Genomic DNA, 21597 nt, shown 5'->3' with positions numbered 1-21597 from the left:
AACTGAGGCCTACTCAGGAGGTGGTGGCAGCCGCTGCCCTGCTATCCTACCTGTTTGTATCAAGCTGGACATAGCTGTGCAGCATTATTTGAGTCATATAAAGCCCGGCTCAGGGAGCTAATAATCAACACTGAGGCCCCGAATCAGAGGCGTAACTAGAAATCACTAGGCCCCAGTGTGAAAATTGCCCTGCTCCCCCAAGTATCTAATCCCACCCAGCCCCACCATGCGCCTCACCCCCCTAGCCCCCCAGATGATTTTTGTGTGTGTGTAGGGATGCAGTGTGTGTGTGTGTATGTAGGGATGCATTGTGAATGTGAGAGGAGGTTTACTGGGTAGGACAGGGCCTCCACCAGAAATTTTGGGGCCCCTAACTGAGCTCAGGGTCTGGGCCCCTGGGGGCCCGCCTCCAAAACCGCCCACAGAGACCGCCTCCAAATCCCGCCCACAGGAATACACACAAAGACACAAACACATTCACTGATACAAAAGGACACAGATACACACACACACACACACTGATACATACTAACAGACACACATACTGATAAGCATATAGGCATACATACTGACACACACATACTGAGACATACACACATATACAGACACACAGGCGTACATAGTGACAGACACATACTAACATACATACAGACACACATGCATAAGGACATACAGACACAGACACATTCATAATGACATACAGACAGACATTCATACTGACATACACACATTCATACTGACATGCAGACATACATACACTGACATTCATACACACATAATGACATGCATACAGATAGACATACATGCATACATACATGCATACATACAGACATACATACCGATAGACATACATTCATACAGACACTGACATCCATACATACACACATTCATACTGGCATACATACATTTATACAAACAGACATACACACATTCATAATGACATGTAGACATACATACACTGACATTCATACACACATACAGACATACATACAGATAGACATACATGCATACAGACATACAGACATGCATACAGACATACATACAGATATACATACAGACATACATAGTTACATACATACATTCATACTGGCATACATACATTCATACAGACACTGACATCCATACATACACACATTCATAATGACATGCAGACATACATACACTGACATTCATACACACATGATGACATGCATACAGATAGACATACATGCATACAGACATACATTCATACAGACAGACAGACATACACACATTCATAATGACATGCAGACATACATACACTGACATTCATACACACATAATGACATGCAGACATACACACAGACAGACATACATACAGACAAACACACACAGGCATACATACACACAGACATACACACAGACAGACATACATACAGACAAACACAGACAGACATACACACAGACAGACACACAGACAGACAAACACAGACATACATACACACATACAGACAGACATACAGACAGACATACATACACACAGACAGACATACATACAGACAGACATACACACAGACAGACATACAGACAGACAGACATACACACAGACAGACATAAATACACACAGACATACACACAGACATACATACATACATACATACACACACACAGACAGACATACAGACAGACATACATACACACAGACAGACATACATACAGACATACATACACACAGACATACATACACACAGACATACATACATACAGACATACACACAGACATACACACATACAGACATACATACACACAGACATACATACATACACACAGACAGACATACATACACACAGACAGACATACATACAGACAGACATACACACAGACAGACAGACACACAGACAGACAGACATACAGACACACAGACAGACATACAGGCAGACATACATACAGACAGACAGACATACAGACAGACATACACACAGACATACATACACACAGACATACATACATACACACAGCTCATTTTCCAGCCACCCTCCTGTTTCTTACCTTGTCTTTGCAGGAGGGTGGCTGGCTGGGGCTGATGGGACTGGCAGTCGGCTGGCTCTCCCTCTTCATGTCGGGCGTGAGCGCTCCTCCCGCGCGGAGTGAGTTGCGTTGCTGGCGGCATTTTTTTTTTTTAAAGGGGCCCGGTCGCGCTATACCACGGCCGCAGCGCTGACCGGGCCCCTGAAGATATGGGGCCCATCGGGTGGCCCTAAGTGCATGGGCCACCTGATGGGCCCCATCAGCGTGCGGGCGCCGGTGCAACTGCACTACACGTGGGGCCCGGGCCCCCCAGGGCCGCCGGGCCCGTGACAACCGTTATGGTTGTCAACCCCTGATGGCGGCCCTGGGGTAGGATAGGGGCTGTGGGGGCTAAAAAGGGAGCATCTTCTTTTTTTGTTATAATTTATTTGTGATGTAATTTAAAAAACATTTTTTTTTGTATATCTGCCCCTCCCTGTGTCCCACCAGCATCCAGGGAGGGGGCAGCATATTCCCTGGTGGTACGGTGGTGCTACAGAGGCTCTCTGCCTTCAGCTCTGCCAGGTCCCGGAACCACGTTGAATCAAACATTACCATGGTTACCGCGGCTACGCTTGGAAAGTCGGGACTCAGTGCGGAGGTGAAGGCAGAGAGCCTCCTGTCCTTTCTGCTGCGCAAACTCTGCAAAGACCCAGGAGGGAGATCAATAGATCTCCCTGACCAGGTCTGTGTGCATGTAAGGGGCCCGGGCTCGCGGGGCCGTCAGTTGGCCTGGGCCCCTTACAAGTGAAGTAGCTGTACCCCGCGACTGGCCCACAGCTGCTGCCGGGCCTCCTGGAATGAAGGGTCCCGGACGCAGATAGGACCCCTACGCCACTGCCCCAAACAGAGAGTATAGGAGACCTACACAGCTGAGCTGTATTTAGATTAATGGCGGACCACCGACTGATCCCTCACTACTCAACACACCTGGCTGATTTGATTCAACTTTGAGTTCTTTAACCCCTTAAGGACCAAACTTCTGGAATAAAAGGGAATCATGACATGTCACACGTGTCATGTGTCCTTAAGGGGTTAATTTTAAAAATGTGCTGCATTTCTTTCATATATTACTGATTTTCAATCTTACTCAATCCACTGTGTCTCAACCATCCTGTATTTTTATTTCAGCACTACAAAAATAAAGAATAAAAAAAAAAGCTGAACCCACCAAAGCCTGCGGAACTCATTGCCAAACCTAGCTCCAATGAGGCGGACATTGATCCATCTCCCAAGATTAAATACTCCCTTACTATCTACACAACCTCCCCCTCAAGCCTTGCAATTAACTGATGACATTTTAGCATCACTTTTTCCACAATTTGAACGTAAAGAGATTCTCTAGTGTTAGGAATATAAATCTGTATTCCTAACACTATAGTACCCTCTGGTCCCCCCTCCCTTGTGCTCCCCGCTTTTACTTTGATTACTTACCCGATTCCAGTGTTGATTCCCCCTCGGAGCTGGGTCAGCACTCCGCCTCCTCCGACATCATCCCACAGGAGGACAGTAGACAGTCACTAGAGGCAGTCTTAGTACTACAATGTAAACATTGCAGTTTCTCTGGAACTGCAATGCAGAACTAAGGGGAACTGTGACACTGCACCCTGACCACTTCAGTGAGCTGAAGTGGTCTCCGTGGCTATAGTGTCCATTTAAACTGAACAAAATTAAATTGCCCATACATAGGGTTACCAGATCCACTATGTTTTCAGTATGTATGAAAAGTCATGAAAAGGGTTGCCCTGCAGTATGTATAATGCATATTCTGCAGAATTCTTCATTGCCTAAGTACTTATTCTTATACACCTTCATCTGAATTCTACATACTACAGGGCAATCCTTTTCATGTGCTGTCCATCAATATGTATATCTTATATGTGCCCCTGAAAACATGATACATATGGTCACCCTATCATACATTATATGTTCTTGGCAGTAACTCTCAACATTGGAAGGTTAGATTTCCTGGAACAAAACTATAGTGACCAGGAATATTATTTCAACAGCATGCAAACGCTCACATTTCACACGTGTTGGAAAAAGTGTTGCTGATCTTGAAAACTCAAGCCAGCGCCATAACCATAAATGTATTGGGATCCTTCTTCTGCTTACTGTACAGGGAAATAGAAGAGTGTCTTATTTAGGCATACGGTCAAACCACAGTAATTATACACAAATCCATAGAATATAATTACAGGACTGCTCCGATACTCACATCCCTGAAACCATCAACTAAATTTTTGTAAAACTAGTATGAAATTAAAAAGACCTGCAGCATATGATCTAGATAAGGGGATAACACTCCCGAGTAACAAGGGCTTACAAAGAATGACTAATGAACAGATTGAGGTTTTAAGTAGTACAGTAAAAGATGATGAAGTTAAATGAGCTATATCCAGAAAGTTAGAAAACACCCTGGATCCAAATGGGTATGAAGTGAACTATTATAGAATCTAGAGTGTTGTATGTAAGAAGTCAGGAGGAAAAACAAACACTAACTTGGTGCATCATTGGGGTAATAGCCACAAATCCCTGGATATGCTTAAAAACATACATAAGATTGTAGCCCTCATTTAATAAATTATAGATTTATTGTGTAAAGGAACTTTATGACATCGCAAATAGTAAGGATATGACAGATTTACCTTCAAGAAATAGCAGCATTCAATTCACGTTTTAAAAAGAAAAATTCTCTCTATATTAGTCAGCGTTCTGCTGCAATGCATACAAAGGGCTTGTCACCGGATACCTGTTATATGGACTGTTTTACTGTATCCGTTTACTAATATTTACAATCATAGCAAGGATATTCAGAATGTTTATATATTTCTATCAGTTTTAATTATGTATGACATAGTTAATCCATAAAGAATATATAGGATGTTTAAAAGAAAACAACAAAGAATATATAGGACATTTGATGAACTGGTAAATACCTTGTGAATGAAGGTTAATTTATAAGTTGTGATGAATTTAGAGAGTGTTAAAGGGCAGCAACATACTCTTTCTATGCTTTAGGGTAAAATGTAATTTAAAAGTTACAAGTTCAGACATTAATGAAGACTTAAACTGCATCCAACTTGGGGCTCGATTTAATTGGTTTAAATCAAAATCAGAAATTATTCCATTCTGTTAAAAACAACTTTTCAAATAATTTATCTACAACAATTCCAATGGACTTTAATTGTGACCTGTAGATCCTTTTTTTTTTTTTATATATATATATATATATATATCAGAATAAAATAATTTCTGTTTCTTATTCAAATGCATTAAATTGAGGCCTTGGTTTGGAGATTTGGGTAACCATTAGAGCATGGCCAACTGGAAATTAATAGGATTAATAAATGCTGATTGGAGATGTTCATTAATGATGATGGGTTCCTCAATCTTCCGTCACGTCATGAGCATAAGATAAGAGGTTAATAAGCCAGCAAGAGTGAAGGCTCAATCCACCTTCAAGGTTATAGGAAGGAGTTCCTAAAGTATTCAGCCCTCAGTCAGTCTTTATTCGGAATAATTAAGATCAGCAGGGCTAATTTGTCAAGTGACAAAATTAGATCAGTTTTGAGTTTCATGTCTTCAGTCTGGAAAACTGAATATATTGATTTATATTTAAACTATTTTAAATATAGTAATTTACCAGGATGTAGACGTCTGCATCCAATTAAAGGATGTTTTTGCTAAGAATTGAGCTGCCATAGGAAATGCCAAAGATGATGAAGTTCTACAAGGGTTTTTCTTTAGTTATTTAAATGCAAATTCAGAGAGAAAATCTAGGAATTTAGAACAATGTGGATTGTGGAGGTGTTCCTCTGTGCTTCTGGATTCTCTTACAGTAGAATCCTGTTAGCTGTACTTAAGTTAAGCAGCCCTGGCTCATTGGCTTAAACAGTAAACTGAGCACTCTCAGCCAATCAGCGTGTTCCGGTATCTGCCTTACTTAACTGCAGAGAGAGAGCGAAATTTGAGTTCTTTTACAGGAGACGCTGGCATGCGTTACATGGTGCCAAGACATTACAGTGGTCTGTAGTGGTTATGGTTATTGTGCTTTCTGTGATCCTTTAAGGCTTACCCACATAACGCCTATGATACCCCTCCATTCCCATGGACATGCCACCAGTGTGTAATCTGACAAATAACTGAAGAAATGTTTACCTAATTTAATCAAGTCTCTGCATACACGACAGCCTGGGGATGGTAGTAAATGAAAAGAAATCTGCCTTTCCTTTCAGACACGTAATAGGTTAACATGGTGTCTCTCAAAGCCTTGGGTTTAAACTGCAACAATTACGAAAGATAAAATAAAATGTAGAATTATTAACTGTGGATGCAGAGCCTGAAGCAACAAGTGAAATGTTTCACTAAGCTCTTTTCATTCGCGCGGTCTCACTGTAGTTATGGAACATGATCATGGGGTTGCTTTGTGATACTTCACATATCTGAGAATGTATACTGGTCAGTGAATGAAAGGTGAACACTGTAATCGTGACTTAGTCCAGGGCTTATTGCGTCACTTGCTCTTCTGCCATGAAGCAACAACAATAATGTTGTCATGTTAATGTTTTACAGAGCTGTAAATGCTCACTCATCTATAATTAATTTATTTGGTAAAAACCCAGTAAATGCAAAGTTTATTTTATATGTAGTGGAATATATAGTTCTTTAATTGATGACAACCAAGCAAGCAGTGTAATTAAATATTCATGGACGTTTCTATAAAATTGATGCTGTGACATAGCCAGAGGAGTTCTTATGAGATGAGTACTAGCTGTGCCCTTCACCAATTCACTTATCCCAACAGCTATTTCCTTTCATTATGCCCATCCACCTCTTACACTTTTCCCAGCTTCTAGTCCCTTTTCCATCACGTGATGACCTTCAGGTTCCTTTTTAATGCTGTAGCTAACTGGTTCCTTTATCATACAATACCTAGCTGAGGGTTTCTTGTTACCCCACTTGTAAAGATCCTTCTATCTTTTCTTCATCCTGTGGCTATCTCCAGGTTCCATTTTCATGCTGTGACAACCTACAAGTTTCTTTTATGGATAAAGTTTCGATTTTATTTTATGCCCAGGATTTGTTTATTTTTCAGTTAGTGCAATTTATCCACTTGAGAAAGCCCTAAGGGGATAAATGCGTTGTAGAACTTTTAACTAACTGTATTTTAATAAGGCTAATTTGGCTATTTTCTTTGTTGTGAGTTAGCCATTTTATCTTTTTTTTCTTTTTTACTAATTTTATTAATTTACTACCTGGCATCTGAGTTTTACTTGTTTCAGAGAGACACTACTCCAAAGCATCCTTGATAGGGATTATACCACTTACGCCCTATCATTGAACAGTGCGTCTGCCCAATTAAATGTGAGTAACCATTTGGTATTTTTATACACTCTCCTGGTTTCATCACAGTAAGCACTATTGTTGTTTTTTATATTCCATATGGTCCCCATATGATGAGATATCTATTTACAACACTCCCTCACATATCCCATAAGTGGGGATTATACCACTGCATGCTGTTTATACTAGAGCTAGTTTTTAGCTCTCAAAAACGTGAGTAGGACCATATAAACCTCTTTTATTGGCTGCTACCTCTTTGGGTTTTATTGCACTATTAGATTTTCTTTTCTCTTTCAAACGAACCCCTCGATCCCACTACTCTATATACGTCTCTATCTCAAATAGGACTGTGATTGTCTTCTCATCCAATGGTTTTACTGGACTCTTTTTGGACTGTTCTATATATATATATATACACCTATTATTATTTTTATTGTTCTCTCTCTGTATTATGTAATTGTTTATTTCTATATTACTACTTGTTTATATTTGATTTTATATATTATCTCTGTGGCGCCACCTTTCTCGCCTTCCTTAAACCTATATTTTCATTAATTATGCCTATGAACCTCTTACCTTATCCCAGCTTCTAGTTCCTTTTCCATAATGTGATGAACTTCAGGTTCCTTTTTAATGAGGTCGCCAACTGGTTCCTTTATCATACAGTACCTCAGCTACAATACCTAGCTGAGGGTTCCTTGTTACCCCACTTGTAAAGATCCTGGTATCTTTTTTTCATCCTGTGGCTATCTCCAGGTTCCATTTTAATACTGTGACAACCTACAAGTTTCTCTGATGGATAAAGTTTCTACTTTATTTTATGCCCAGGATTTGTTTATTTTTCAGTTAATGCAATCCACACAGTAGCTCTCCTCTCTGTAATTCAAAGTTGTTTTATTTTCATTGTGTGCCTAATTAACTGTTCTTTTCACTTTAATGCTCACCTTTTCCTCCAAATCGTATCGCATTGTCATTTCTGCAATATTTTTCATTCCTGATGATAATGTTCCCATATATTTCTAGTCATTAGACATGTGCAATTCGTTTCAGTCCGAATAGGAATTCGGACAATTTGGACATTCGGGTACTTCAGAATGTCCGAATTGCCGAAGTTCAGAAATTACTGAATTTCCGAAGTGCCGTAGTTCCGAAGTGTCAAAGTGCCGAAGTGCCGAAGCACAGTATTGCCTAAGTACTAATATACTTACCCAGTGAAAGAAGAAGAATGTTACATTGCATACAATTTTAAATAAAAAGTATACAAACATAGCTAGGATTCAGCTGTAAGCATTTGCAACACTTACAACAATCAAGTAACATACATTCATATAAAATGTAAGTTACTTGGCCAGTCAGTGTAATGACAGGAATGAATAAGTAGATAACTCCCTAATTCCCACGGTATTAGGGAGCTATCTACTAAAAGGCTGAAAGACCTAAATTGGTCTTTCAGCCAAATTTACTAATACTAAGTAAAGACTACTTACTATTAGTAAATTATGCCCCTACTCACTATACCGCGAGTAGGGGCATGTCTATTAAACAGTGAGCAGCCTCAGGGGTGGGGGCCAGGGGGGAGGACATTAGGTCCCCCCCCTTATTAGTATTTAGGGCAGCCCACCCGCTGCTGAGGGGTGGGGGCCAGGGGGGAGGACATTAGGTCCCCCCTTATTAGTTTTTAGGGGCAAAATGTACTAATACTAAGTAATTTTTACTTAGTATTAGTAGATTTGGCTGAAAGACCAATTTAGGTCTTTCAGCCTTTTGGTAGATAACTCCCTGATACCGTGGGAATTAGGGAGTTATCTACCAAGCAGCTGCAAGAGAAGTCCCGAGGTGCCGAAGTCCCGAAATTCCGAAGTGTCGAAGTTGCCGAATTTCCGAAGTGTCGAAGTGCCGAAGTCCTGAAGTGCCGAAGTTCCGAATTGCCGAAGTCCCGAATCGCGAAAATCCCGAATTTCGGAATGCCAAACCGAACCGAAATTTTTTCCCATGCACATGCCTACTAGTCATCCACTAGCCTGTGACAACCTGTAGCAAATATGTAATAAATGTTATATTATTCAATTTTTAACCCCAGGTAAACGGTCATAGCAACACTGCTGTTGTCTGATATGTATTATGATTAGTCAATAGCAGTGAGGATATGTTAAAGGGGACCTGTCACTTCTCTGGAATTTGTACCATTGAATAAAACATTGATAGTTGCCTATAGGTTATGGGTGACTTTCAATGGTTTATTTAATGTTTAATGTGTTAATCTTTCTTATCATGAGATGCTCTGTTTTCTTTTAAATTTATAGTTACATAGTTACATAGGCTGAAAAGAGACATGTGCCCAACAAGTTCAGCCTTTCTCACATTTGTTTTTTTGCTGTTGAACCAAATGAAGGCAAAAAAACCCAATTTGAACCCCTTTCTTTTGCAACAAACTAGGAAACGATTGCTTCTTGACACCAGCATGACAGTCAGATTTATCATTGGATCAAGGTCCCTGCTCCCCCCAACCCCTTTACTGCTCTCCTTTAAATACGTTAAAAGCGTACCTTTTTTCCAGTGCTGTGGGTCTGCTGGCGCTGACTCTGCCCCAGTTCCGTAACCTTGGCTGATATTGCCAGAATTGATGATCTCAGCCAAGCAAAATGTTTTCCTATGTCATTTGTCATTCCTGTCATTTCTGATGATCTGGTAGACGTGATATGGTGAAGTTCAGCATTAGAGGGGTTCTTTTGATTGTATAGTAATGAGATAGATGTCAGAAGATTTACAACATGAATTCCACTTTTGAAGCTGTGACTCGAACCAGAACTCCTCTGCCAAGTGTGAAATGTTACATGTGAGTTACCTTTAAGTCTAGCTTCAGTGTAAACTAACAGGCTAATATACCATATGCCTGTATCCCCTCTTAGATAGTGTATTCTTTGATATGCTAAGTGACCAATATAAATCAAGAGACCATTGTTTTCCAGTGTCATATCCAAAAGAAACATTAATAATAACCCACAGATTAATAATCATGCCTTCTTTTATGCATGTTCACACACCCTACAAAAGGAGTATAAATATGGTTAGCACAGTATAAGCCATCTGGAAGGAATTGTGAAGTTCTCTCTATTATGCCATAAGTAGGAAGTGTCATATGTATGGAATTGAAAATTGCAACAATTTTGTAGATGCAATAACTATCTCTGTGGCAAGCACAAAAGAGAAAATAAAATCAAAAGTTTCAATTTGGATTGGTGCTGATCTGAAACACAAGGGGAGATCACGTATTGTTCCTATAGGTATGCCTTTCCTCCATCTATACCCCTAGGCCGGCTTGGAAACCTAAGATTGAATACAGAAAGTGTAGATCAAAAGTCTGTGCAAATGTCTAAGTGTGCCTACTAGAGGCCAAGATGTAACAGCAGAAGACTTTGTTACTTTTAAAATTTAAGTGAGTAATTAAGACTCACTTAATTTCTTCTTTTTATTTTTATCTGTTGTGTAAATAATTTGTATGTCATCTGATATTTTGTATGCACTGTCACAACATTTTTGCTCATAATAAATAGTTTTGCCTTTGTCTGGTAAAGACTTGCCTTACCTATTTTTCTGCTGAACTATTTGGAAACAAAAATGAGTAATTCTGTTTTGAAATTCACTACTATTCGCTTTAAAGTGACTAAACCCTTAAGCCTATATAAATAGTTTTTCTTCAATTTATTTATAGTACAGATACAGTCGACAATCAGTCAGTAAGTTGCTTGGAAACCAGCATTAATTTTAAAAAAATGGCAATCTTTCTCTTGAATGTGGAGGAGGAATGAGTTGCACATACAATGTAAAAATATAGAATGTTCTAAATTCTGTGATACTGTTCAACACAAGCGAACAAAATAATGTTGAGTGTCACACGGCTTGTCAGATTTACATGCCTCTGGTAGTAATCCCACACAGTTTTGTGTCATTGCTAATGCCAAGGTTTGTGAGTCGTGTACACCATTTTACAAAACTATAATTTACTCTGACAGCTGTTGGAACAATCAAGCACATTCCCTATGTTATGAGCAGATTGTGGGATGCAAGATCGGACCAGCTGTATTTGCTGTGCTTTATCAACGAATCTCCCTGACTCATTTGTATTTAACCTGATGGATCAAGCCAGTATTAAAACATTAATGTTGAGTGTTATATTCTTTACACTATTGTCTTTAAATGCTGTAGCTGCCTGAGTGCTCTATAGAGAGCGCTCAGGCGGCTTCCGCACTGCCTCACCTCCCCTTCCTGTAGCATGGCCGAGCTCCTCTCCGGTCCACGACCCGGCCGGACTGACAGGAAGTGCACACTCAGTGTGCACTTCCTGTCAGTCCGGCCGGGTACAGGAAACAGAAACTCCTGTACTGCGGACCGGAGAGGAGCAGGGTAGGGGAGGTGAGGAAAACATGGGGGAGGGGTGGGAAGAAGAGATTACAGGGGGGGGAAGAAGAGATTAGAGGGAGAGGGGAAGAAGAGATTAGAGGGAGGGGGGAAGAAGAGATTACAGGGAGGGAGGGGGGAGAAGAGATTACAGGGAGGGGGGAAGAAGAGATTAGGGGGAAGAAGAGATTACAGGGAGGGGGGAGAAGAGATTACAGGGAGGGGGGAGAAGAGATTATAGGGAGGGGGAGAAGAGATTACAGGGGGGGAAGAAGAGATTACAGGGGGAGAAGAGATTGGGGGAAGAAGAGATTAGAGGGAGGGGGAGAAGAGATTACAGGGAGGGCGGGAAAGAAGAGATTACAGGGGGGAACAAGAGATTGGAGGGAGGGGGGAGCAAGAGATTACAGGGAGGGAGGAGGGAGAAGAGATTACAGGGAGGGAGGGGGAGAAGAAGAGAAGATTACAGGGGGGAGAAGAAGAGATTACGTGGAGAATAAGAGATTACAGGGAGGGGGAGAAGAGATTACAGGGAGGGAGGGGAGAAGAGATTACAGGGAGGGAGGGGGGAGAAGAAGAGAAGATTACAGGGGGGAGAAGAACAGATTACTGGGGGGGGGAGAAGAAGAGATTACAGGGAGGAAGGGGGGAGAAGAAGAGATTACAGGGAGGGAGGAGGGAGAAGAGATTACAGGGAGGGAGGGGGAGAAGAAGAGAAGATTACAGGGGGGAGAAGAAGAGATTACGTGGAGAATAAGAGATTACAGGGAGGGGGAGAAGAGATTACAGGGAGGGAGGGGAGAAGAGATTACAGGGAGGGAGGGGGGAGAAGAAGAGAAGATTACAGGGGGGAGAAGAACAGATTACGGGGGGGGAGAAGAAGAGATTACAGGGAGGAAGGGGGAGAAGAGATTACAGGGAGGGAGGGGGAGAAGAAGAGAAGATTACAGGGGGGAGAAGAAGAGATTACGTGGAGAATAAGAGATTACAGGGAGGGGGAGAAGAGATTACAGGGAGGGAGGGGAGAAGAGATTACAGGGAGGGAGGGGGGAGAAGAAGAGAAGATTACAGGGGGGAGAAGAACAGATTACAGGGGGGGGAGAAGAAGAGATTACAGGGAGGAAGGGGGGAGAAGAAGAGATTACAGGGAGGGAGGGGGGAGAAGAAGAGAAGATTACAGTGAGGGAGGGGGCAGAAGAAGAGAAGATTACAGGAAGGGGGAGAAGAAGAGAAGATTACAGGGAGGGGGAGAAGAAGAGAAGAAGAGAATACAGTGGGGGAAGAAGAGAAGAAGAGATTACAGGGAGGGAGGTGGGAGAAGAAGAGAAGATTACAGGGAGGGAGGGGGGAGAAGAAGAGAAGATTACAGGGGGGTAGAAGAATAGAAGATTACAGGGAGGGGGAGAAGAAGAGACTACAGGGAGGGGGAGAAGAAGAGAAGAAGAGATTACAGGGAGGGAGGTGGGAGAAGAAGAGAAGATTACAGAGAGGGAGGGGGAGAAGAAGAGAAGATTACAGGGAGGGGGAGAAGATGAGAAGATTACAGGGGGGGTAAGAAGAGATTACAGGGAGGGAGGGGGGAAAAGAAGAGAAGATTACAGGGGGGGAAGAAGAGATTACAGGGAGGGAGGGGGGGAAGAAGAAGAGATTACAGGGAGGGAGGGGAGAAGAAGAGATTACAGGGAGGGGGGAGAAGAAGAGAAGATTACAGGCAGGGGGAGAAGAAGATAAGATTACAGGCGGGAGAAGAGGAGAACATGGGTGGAAGAAGAGGAGAACAAGAGGAGAAGGGGAGGAGAACACGGGGGGATAAGAACACAGGGAGGGGGTTGAGGAGAACGTGGGGAGGGAGAGACCACTAAAGGAGGGAGGGAGTGGTGGAGAGACCACTAGGGGAGAGGGGTGAGGAGAGACCGCTAAGGGAGGGTGGGGGGAGAGCAGAGAACACTAAGGGAGGGAGGGGGTGTTTGGAGGATTAGACCACTAGGGGAGGGTGGGGGGGAGAGTAGAGACCACTAATGGAAAGGGGGTGTGAGGAGACCACTTAGGGTGTGGGGGAGACCACTAATGAAAAGGGGGGGGGAGAGAGGAGAGACCACTAATGGAAAGGGGGGGGGGGGCAGAGGAGAGCAGAGACCACTAAGGGGGAGACGAGAGACCACTAATGGAAAGTCGGGGAGAAAAGAAGACCACTAAGGGAGGTGGGGGGGGGGAGGAGAGTAGAGACCACTAAGGGACAGGGGAGGAGAGGAGAGACCACTAAGGGGCAGGGGAGATCTCTAAGGGACAGAAGGGAGAGCTCTATAGGACAGGGGGCAGGACAGGGAGATCTTTCACACTACACACACACACACACAATGCATCCCTATACATACTCAGAAACACACAATGCATCCCTACACACACAGGAACACAACATGCTTCCCTTACACACAGAGAAACACACAATGCATCCATTACACACACACACACACACACACACACACACACACACACAATGCAACCCTTACACATAAAGACAATGCATCCTTTGCACACATACACAGAAACACACAATGCATCCCTTACACACACATGCAAACACACATTGCTTCTCTTACACACACAGAAACACAATGCATCTTACACACACTCAACGCACCCCTTACAGACACACACACTGCATCCCTTACACACACATGCAAACACACATTGCTTCTCTTACACACACACAGAAACACAATGCATCTCTTACACACACTCAACGCACCCCTTACAGACACACACACTGCATCCCTTACATACACAGAAACACACTTTGCATCCCTTATGCATACAAACACAGATTCACACAATGCATCCCTTACACACAACCAGAAACACACAATACATCCCTTACACACAAACACACACTGCTTTCTATCCCTTGCACAAAAACACGCTGCTTCCACTACACACAAACACACTGTATCACCTACACAAACTGATATCCCTATACACTACATTCCATAAGCACACACATTAGATCCTCTACCATAACACATCCCCTACACACTACACTTTTTGTGAGCAAACATATAGGTGGACTTATGGGTGGACCTTATGGGCATACTCACCGTCAGGCCCTGGGGCCCAGACCTTGAGCTGTGTAAGGGCCCCCAAAAAATCGAGCTGCTTCCCGTTCTCCCAGAACATTGAATTTTGTGACCACAATTACAAACAGCCTCCAGAGATCCTGTTCTACACCAGACCAGTGAAGCCAGACTTCAGCCAGAGCCCATCACCATCCTCATCTGGTTGTAAGTAGGCAATCAAGTATATTATTAGTGACACTAATCTCTAATTTACCTCACATTAAAGGGACACTTTAGTCCCCAGAACCACTGCAGCTTAATGAAGTGGTTCTGGTGTCTATAGTTTATCCCTGCAGGCTTTTTAATGTAAACACACACTGTGTGCAGCACTGGCGTTAGTTAATATGGTAGATCATATGGGTAGGGCATTGTGATGTCACTGTGGGGGAGGGGGCGGCAAATCTTTCTTTTGCCTAGAGCGGCAAAAATTCTTGCACCGGCCCTGTATACACTCTTGATATCTGCGTCTGAATCCTGTTGATCATCGTGGCTCTAGGAACATTATTATTTGAGTAGTGAAGATGCTTGTGAAATTGCTTGCTGAATAATTCCAGAAAGGTTTGCACACCTCTGCCCAATCCTCCAGATATTCAGTGATAATCTGCATTTATTCAGAGGTATCCAAAGAAAGAAACTATACATGTATAAGACTCCAAACATTTTGATCTCTAAGACAAAATTCCAAAGAACAATTTCACAAACTGAAATGTTGTATTTTCAGCATTGAGGACACAGACTTGACACATAAGTAACAAGAAAGCAAGTTGAAAATAAATAGCCTAGAGCAGGTGTCCGCAACCTATGGCACGTGTGCCATGCATGTGTCAGGGTACTGTGTGTGTTTACTCAGGCTGTGCCACAAGCTGGCTCTCCACTTGTTCCCAGCGATTCTCACTCCGGCTGCGATAGTACCGCCCCATTTTATGAAGAGGTGCTGATTAATAGCTACTAGAGATCTTCCAGAGAATATCTGGAAAAAATGATAATGTTTATATCACGTATTGATGAGAGAATGAGATACAGGCAGAACAACCGAGATAGGTCCAGAAGAGCTTCTATTAGAATGGCTTCTGTATATAATAACCCTGTATATAATCACCTTAACCTGTAATGACAATAGGGCTAATACAATGGATTTAATAGACTTTGGTGCTGCAGAGAACTTTATAGACCAGAATTTTGCCAAAGAAAATTCACTCCCTTCCAGGTTAAGAGATACACCCTTGGCCGTTGAGGCCATAGATGGTAGACCACTCCCGGTACCCATGATTACTCATGAGTCCATACCAGTTCTTCTGATGGTGTGAGTGTTACATAAGGAAATCTGTGTATTTCAACACATTACTTCCCCTACTTTCCCAGTAGTTGGGCGTTCCTTGGTTAAGGAAACACAATCCATCTATTGACTGGGAGGTTGGATATATTGTATCTTGGAGCAACAATTCTCTTAAGGGATGTATTACTAAAATACATCCTATTCACCTTATCAATCTTCCCACCATGTCTCCCTTGTCTACGGAGATTCTGGAACAATATCTGTTGGTGAAAGAAGTATTTGATAAGGGTAAAGCCGAATTGTAGCCACCATTGAGGCACTGTATACCCTCTCTCTGTTAAAGAAAATAAGGTGTTAGAGGAGCATATCAAAGACAACCTGAACAAAAGGTTTTATTAGAAGATCTTCTTCACCAGCAGGTGAAGGGTTTTTCTTTGTGTCTTAAAAGGAGGGTGATCTCTGACCTTGCATTGACTACAGAGGATTGAATAGGATTCCTGTACGTAATGCCAATCGAATAACCCTTATAACTGAATTATTTGACAGATTGAAAGGTGCCAACATTTTTACCAAGCTAGACGCAAGAGGAGCTTATAATCTTGTAAGGATTCGTAAAGATGATAAGTGGAAGACAGTCTTTAATACCAGATACGAGCATTACAAGTACATTGTTATGCCTTTTGGATTATGTAACGCCCCCGACTGTCTTCCAGGATCTTATAAATGATGTGTTAAGAGATTTCCAACAAGAGTGTGTGATAGTGTATCTGACTCGACTTTTACAATATGGTTTATATTGTAAATTAGAGAAATGTCTTTTTGACCAGTCTGAAATTGGTTTCCTGGGTTATGTAATTTCTGAAAAGGGATTCATTATGGATCCCAAAGAATTAGACTCCATACTCACTACCTCATGGACTTAAAGCCATTCAAAGGTTCATTGGCTTCTCTAACTACTATAGACAATTCATTAAGGGTTTTTCGCTTGTTGCTCCCATCATGAATCTGACTAAAAAAGTTTTAATCCTAAAATATGGTCTCCTGAAGCTCTTAATGCTTTCGAAAAGCTAAAAAACATATTTTTAATCCGCTCCTATACTAGTCCATCCTGATCTTAACCTACCCTTTCTGTTAGAGATTGATGCATCCAAAACTGGTTTAGGGGCTGTATTGTCACAGTGAAAAGACTATCAACCCCTTAATCCTTGTGGATGACATAAGAGAAAGGGAACTCTTTGACATTATTTTGGCTTTGAAGGAATGGTGTCATCTCCTAGAAGGCACCTTACATCCAATAACCATACTAAGCGACCATAAGAATCTCTCCTATATTGGAGAGGCCAAACATTTGTCAGCTAGAGAAGCACGTTGGTCCCTTTTCTTGGCTAGGTTTAACCACGTTCTGACTTATAGACCCGGGTCTAAAAACTCTAAAGCGGACGCTTTATCCAGACAGTTTGAACCTCTTGCATGCCCTGAGACCAACATAGCTTCTGTGGTTCCCAAACATATAATCTGATTTCTAAAGAATATTGGTGGCCATCATTATGTAAAAAGATAAAGGACTATGTCTTAGCATGCTGTGTCTGTAGTAGAACTAAATAATAAACCTTGGGTTAGTGTAGCTATGGGTTTCATTATTAATTTACCAATGTCTGTCAAAAAAAACGGTAATCTTGACTGTGGTAGATAGATTTACTAAAATGGCGCACTTTATTCCTTTACCCATATTGCCCTCTTCTGCTGAGTTGGCTACTGTCTTCACCAAAGAAATGTTTACATGGTATACCTCTAGAAATAATCTCCGACAGGGGTTCTTAATTTGTATCTCGATTCTGGAGAGCCTTTTGTTCCCAAATGGGGAGTAAACTCAAATTCTCGTCAGCTTATCATCCTCAATCTAACGGAGCAGTGAAAAGGTCTAATCAAAGGATAGAACCATACTTGCTTTGTGTCCGTTCATCAAGATGATTGGGTTGGCTTGCTTCCATGGGCTGAGTTCACTCTTAACAGTACTATCTCTGATGCAACTCAACATAGCCATTTCTTCTTAAACTAGGATTTTCATCCTGTAGTTCTTCCATTGATATTTTCTTCACGGGGAATGCCGATGGTGGACGAACATGTGGAAGACCTAAAGAAGGCCTGGGAGCAGGTTCAACAATTTCTTCTCCGCAAATCCGTTCTTGATAAGAAATATGCCGATAAGCGTAGACTTGCTGCTCCTGTCTTTTATCCGGATGATAGGGTCTGTCTGAGTACGAAATCATTTAAAGGTCCCATCCATGAAGTTTGCACCTAGATTCATAGGTCCTTATAAGTTGGTTAGACGTGTCAACCCTGTGGCCTACTGCCTCGACTTGCCTCCTTCTTTTTTTAATCCCAAAGTATTCCATGTATCCTTGTTGAAACCCTTGACCTGTAATAAGTTCACCTGCCTTGTTGTGCCACCATCTTCTGTTCAGGTTGAGGGGCAAGAAGAATATGAAATCCATTCACTTTTTGACTCCCAGATATCCCAGAGTAAATTCCAGTATCTGGTGGATTGGAATGAATACAGTCCAGAAAACAGGTCTTGGGTTGCCGGTTCTGACATCCATGCTCCTCGTCTTCTTCCTTCATTCCATTCTCGTTTCCTGCCCGTCCTGGTTCTTTCCCGCCCGGTGGGCGGTTCACGTAGGGGGGTCCTGTCAGGGTACCTTGTGTGCTGGCTCAGACTCATCATGCAGGGGTTTGGGGATATATCCTACAGCTCTTCACTTGTTCCCAGCGATTCTCACGCCGGCCGTGATAGCCCCGCCCCTTTTCATGCTGCATGTGCGTCGACGTGATGTCGCTAATGACGTCACGACCCGCCAAAACTACTTGTTTTCCTGGCACTATAGTGCCCTGAGGGTGCCCCCACCCTCAGGGACCCCCTCCCACCGGGCTGGATGGTGAGGAAGGGGTTAAAACTTACCTTTATTCCAGCGCCGGGCGGGGAGCTCTCCTCCTCCTCTCCGCCTCCGATCCTCCCTTTCGGCTGAATGCGCATGCGCGGCAAGAGCTGCGCGCGCATTCAGCCTGTGTCATAGGAAAGCATTTACAATGCTTTCCTATGGACGCTTGTGTGCTCTCACTGTGATTTTCACAGTGAGAATCACGCAAGCGCCTCTAGCGGCTGTCAGTGAGACTAGCCACTAGAGGATTTGGAGGCTGGATTAACGCTATTATAAACATAGCAGTTTATCTGAAACTGCTATGTTTATTAAAAAAAGGGTTAATCCTAGAGGGACCTGGCACCCAGACCACTTCATTAAGCTGAAGTGGTCTGGGTACCTAGAGTGGTCCTTTAAGGGAAGCCCAGGGAAAGTCGCATTGCCCTGTTGTGGTTCTTTATAGTCCCAATAGTTTTTTTTTTTAATGGTTCTCTCGGATTTTGACTTTTTGGCATTGTTTGACTATTCTACCTTCTGTATTCCTTTGACCTTGGCTCTTGTACTCTCAATGTTCCTGATTTCTGGCATCCCTGACCTCGGCATGTTTCTACTATTCTTTCTCCTTGTGGCGTTAGCCTTGCCATTCTAAGGTCTGGTATATGTTACTATTCTTTTACACTCTGCGTGTAGGATTCCCATATATTCCTGACAGCATGGCACTTGAGCTACCTTTGCATGCCCCTCAAGGCTGCCAGAGCAAAACAGACTTTGGACTATCAGGATTCCTAGTGGGCCTTCAGATATCTGCTAGTGCAAACCCATCGGTGATTGCAAGTGTTGATGGACAATCCTTAATTAACCCATTGCAGCACTTCCTCCCAGCACTATTGAATGAAAATCCGCACTGGAGTAGAGCAGCGCTGCCCTTGATCTGTACTTGACCAGCCTGGTCCCCACTGGACCCTTGGGAAGCTCCAACACTGCTAGATTTACACAGAGCTGCCGAAGTAGCCTCCTAGTCATTCAAATAACACAAACAGCCCACAAACAAACACACACACAGTCCGCACAAACACAGCAACACTGACAATTCACATTCATGCACACAACCCCAAAAGCCGCCTTACATGCAATACCAGAAATAGCCCCACACATACACACACCACTAAACACACTATGCGACATTTCATCCACAACACAATTCCACAAGCAGCCCCCATACACAACTCACATTCATATGTATTATACACAATACCACAAACTATTCATGAACAAATACAATATAACAGCCCACATATCTAGTAAATCCCATGGTCTACTGAGCATTCCAGTAGGATGGTACATGAAATACGAATAAAAGCCTTGGTCTCAATCATTAAAGATATCGTTACCGATTTTTTGGGGCGACTACTGGATGGTAGTAAGTTTTATCAAAACAGGAAATATTACCTAATAAGCTAATATTAAATTTCATACCCCGGCAAAATCAAGAGATTACATAGTGTAATTTAATGACACGCTTCCTGTGCAACTAGTTTCTGCAGACTTCATTTACAACGTTAAGATCTGACATTTGATAATTATATCTTATACTGACTGAACAAATAAACCTGTTCTGGATGGAATAAAAAGCGTTTCGAAATATTCAGATGTGAGAGTTTGTTTACTCGTACAGTTATACATGTGACATAGTTTTGTGGGTTTATCCATTAAACAATGAATTGTGGTGCACTCAAATCAAATTTACATGAATTAGTCCCAAATAAATAAGCTGAGAATATAGCTGTGGATTTAATTTAGCAAATTTGGTTCTATAGTCGTATTGCTGCAAAAATGGTGGCCTTTAATTTCTAAAGAGTTAAAATAAGTGAACAAAATCACAAATTTCAGGTCAAGATTTTCTTATGCGGACTATAGCTAACCTGAAAATAACTTTTTTTTTTTAAAGTTCAAAGGAATAAACAATTGTGAGGAAAAATTCTTAAACACACTCACTAAGTGAATTATAACCCATGCATATGACAAAGAAATTGCCAGGTAGAGGCATATCAATTTCCAAATAAGTTCAGAATTTAAGACAAATTAGCTGGCTGTTGTACTGTCATCCAGACAGTTTTGCCCATTCACTCAAACCATGAGTTAAAATGTGAGGGTTGATAAAGTTCTCAGCATGTGTCACAGGACCTGCCCCTTTGGCCCCCTATTGTTATTCCTGTTATGTGGTTCTGCGATATTCCAACACCAATAATGACACTGCTTTCCACGTCAGTCCTGCATGAATTTTGAATGCTTAACGCAATGACTCCACCATCTGTACTGGAGCCAGCGCCTAGCGTTATTCTAGGGTGCTGGTTCCATGGCATCATTCCAGTATCAAAATCCACACACATTGGGGGCGGGGCCTGGTGTCCGAGTCGGATGGACGTGTTTCTCCCAGACTCCTGCTAAACTGAGCTAAAAGCAAGCTATTTCTGATAGAAAACGCTGAAAAACGAGACCCTGAGCTACATACAGACCACT

Source organism: Pelobates fuscus, chromosome 3 (genome assembly GCF_036172605.1).
Source record: "Pelobates fuscus isolate aPelFus1 chromosome 3, aPelFus1.pri, whole genome shotgun sequence".
Lineage (NCBI taxonomy): Eukaryota > Metazoa > Chordata > Amphibia > Anura > Pelobatidae > Pelobates > Pelobates fuscus.
This window is presented reverse-complemented; position numbering follows the sequence as displayed.